Genomic DNA, 3243 nt, shown 5'->3' with positions numbered 1-3243 from the left:
TTTTCCCAACTGCAAACCAAGGCTAAAAATATTACTCTAATAGGAACTGTACTTGTTTGAGAGAAAAGAAACAAGGGAAAAGGAGTAAATAATAAAAAAAGAGAGAGAGAGAACACATAGGGAGTGGTGGGTTGCAGCTCCTAAATACTTATTACAAGGAAGAAATTGGGAATTAAGAACCTGTCCTTGGTCTTTTCTCCACAACTGAGCCACGACTGGACTTGGAACAAATTTCTCAGTCTTTACTTGTCTTCCCTGGTGGCTCAGAGGATAAAGCATCTGCCTGCAATGCAGGAGACCCAGGTTCGATCCCTGGGTTGGGAAGATCCTCTGGAGAAGGAAATGGCAACCCACTCCAGTATTCTTGCCTTGGGAATCCCAAGGACAGAGGAGCCTGGCAGGCTACAGTCCACAGGGTAGCAAAGAGCTGGACACGACTGAGCGACTTCACTTTCACTTTCACTTACTTGACTTAGTTTACCCTGGATTGTTGGGAAGACCTCCCAACAATTAGGAAGTTGTGAGACTTCCCCAATGTCTGATCCTCTGCGTTCCTTAAAGTGAAAGGCAAGTTGGGTAAAAGCATCATTTTCATTCATCCAGTTTTCATTTTCTTAATATAGCAGTGATGAAAGTGAAGTGAAAGTGTCAGTTGCTCAGTCTTGTCCAACTCTTTGCCACCCCATGGACTGTAGCCCACAAGGCTCCTCTATCCATGAAATTCTCCACGCAAGCATACTGGAGTAGGTAGCCATTTCCTCCTCCAGGGGATCTTCCCTACCCAGGGATTGAATGTAATCACTATTAACGTAACATCCAAGAAGCTCTAGGCACATGACAGACACCACTATTACTCTCAATGTTTTTGCTATTTTTGTCACCATTAGCGGAGCCAGTTGGCCCCCATATATTAACCACCAAATAACCTCCCCACTTTAGACAAAAACCTTGCAGTTGCTATTTTTAAAGGCTTCAAAGTGAAATATTTCCGTCCAACAGTTGGAGGAAAGAGAGAACTGAAGTTTGAGGCAGCTTGACTTTTTTCTTAAATGGAGGCATCACAGTTCAAGCTAAATGTAGATTCATTATTATTTGATGGATGACCGAACTTGTCAGGCATGCACAGGTTCTTCCTGGTGCATGCAGTCATGCCTCTGGCTTTGGCCTCCCATAGACTTTTCTAGGGAGGTTTATGCTGCTAAGTCACTTCAGTCGTGTCCAATTCTGTGCGACCCCAGAGACGGCACCCACCAGGCTCCCCCGTCCCTGGCATTCTCCAGGCAAGAACACTGGAGTGGGTTGCCATTTCCTTCTCCAATGCATGAAAGTGAAAAGTGAAAGTGAAGTCGTTCAGTTGTGTCCGACCCTCAGTGACCCCATGGACTTCAGCCTTCTAGGCTCCTCCATCCATGGGATTTTCCAGGTCCAGGCAAGAGTACTGGGGTGGGGTGGCATTGCCTTCTCCTAAGGAGGTTTATAATGCCCCTCATTTCCAGACTCAGTTCCACCCCAATTCACGAGCCAGTTCTGCATCAACTGTCTCAGCATATCCTGCTGCTCCAGCATCACCATGGACCAGCCACAGGCCCAGTCATGACTGCTGGGAGTCCAAGTTCTCCCTAAGTCCTTTTCCTGATCATGAAACACACTTGGTCCCTTAATTCCCATAAACTCCTTGGGGTCAGCTTTGTCTGAGTTACAGATCTCTTATCAAGCCCTGAGACTCACCTCACATGGGTATAATCCATAAACCCCATAATTCTAACCGAGAGGTCTGTATATTGGCAAGAGAAGGCCCTCATCTTGCCTACTTGTCCAGACACAGACTGGACAATGGACATCTTATCAGTGACTTATGGGGACATATGACCAACCTCCACAGGGTTTCTCTATGCCCTGTGTCATCCCCCTGTAACCTTGTCACAGCTCTAGAGTAGAAAGAATCCTAAAATGACTGAGAATAACTTTCCTACTAGCCTAGGGGTTCTACGAATTACACCACTTAAGAAAATAAAATAATTTCATATGCACTTCTGAGTTTGAGACTGAGGCTCTTGCTCCCTCACAGCATCCCTCCTCCTGGGACTGGCCCACATCTCTACCTTCTATGTGCATTCTCGTGCCAATACACGGACCTCTCAGATGACAGTGATTACCATCTGACTCCGTGTTTGAACTGTCGCCCGCAGTAGCTGCTCCATATACCACATGTATGCATGCTTAGTCACTAGGTCATGTCCAACTCTGCGACCCCATAGACTGAAACCCGCCAGGCTCCTCTGACCTTGGGATTGCCCAGGCGAGAATACTGGCATGCGTAGCCATTCCTTTCTCCAGGGGATCTTCCCAACCCAGGGATCAAACCCAGGTCTCCCACATAGTTGTACCAAAGCACTTTCTCTGCCATCCCTTCCACTTTTGTAGGACCAGTCCAACCTTCTCACCACTAGCTTTTTTCCCTAAAACCCCAGGATAGTCTTTCCAAACCGAGGGATCTCTCCTCAGGAAAAAGCACATATTCAAATACACAGGGAAATATATTTTGGCCACAGTGGTTCATTGACCCATCAGAGGCCTATGCCTGAGTCCCTGATTAAGCACTGCTGCCTTCAATTACATAGCTCAATACATGCTCAGTTTATCTCACTTAGCAACTGAGAAGGAGAGTGGACACTCCCAGATCCAAGTCATTGATGGTAACGTTAGATGCTGCGAGGAAGACATTCAGGTTAACTCCACCAAAGAGTGACCTCTTCTGAGCATCCCTCTAGAATATTCATGTGCAAAATTTATGGCTTACCTTTAAAATTAGATAATTCGTGTCATTTAAATATATATATATTAATTCTGCAATAATCTATCAAAAACAGGCTTCAGTGGAAGAAAATGAGTCTAGAATCCCAACTGGGACTCTCAAGAATACCCAAGCCATGGGGACAGGGACCTCCTCAGCCCATCAGGCCCCCCTTCAAGCCTTAAGGCAGAGTTGGGATGGGAATGTCTCAGTATCAAGTCACTGATTATGGCTTTTGTGGCCTGGTTCAGAGGTTCTAGAAATGCAAATATGCCAACAAACAGCTGAGACGCAGAAAATAGACCCTTTCCTCTTCCTCTTATCTTCATAGGGGTTCTATTCATAAAGGTTCTTCATAGGGAAGAGGTAAGGATGGGACGAAATCCACATTGTTTTTCTTCCTTCCACTCTTGCCAATAATCCCTTCCACCAGCAGTTACAGAACCAAA

The 3243-nt window shown here is 45.8% G+C and overlaps 1 non-coding gene across 1 annotated transcript; it reads left to right on the top strand.

The window, feature by feature from the left end:
* The first annotated feature begins 252 nt into the window (after window positions 1-252).
* On the top strand, window positions 253-324 carry TRNAC-GCA. The gene has a single exon. It is a non-coding gene; the product is annotated as a tRNA-Cys (tRNA).
* Window positions 325-3243: the final 2919 nt, after the last annotated feature.

The sequence above is a fragment of the Bos indicus x Bos taurus genome, chromosome 24, assembly GCF_003369695.1.
Source record: "Bos indicus x Bos taurus breed Angus x Brahman F1 hybrid chromosome 24, Bos_hybrid_MaternalHap_v2.0, whole genome shotgun sequence".
NCBI lineage: Eukaryota > Metazoa > Chordata > Mammalia > Artiodactyla > Bovidae > Bos > Bos indicus x Bos taurus.
Note: the sequence above shows the minus strand (reverse complement) of the source record. Positions and strands in the feature narration are given on the sequence as shown.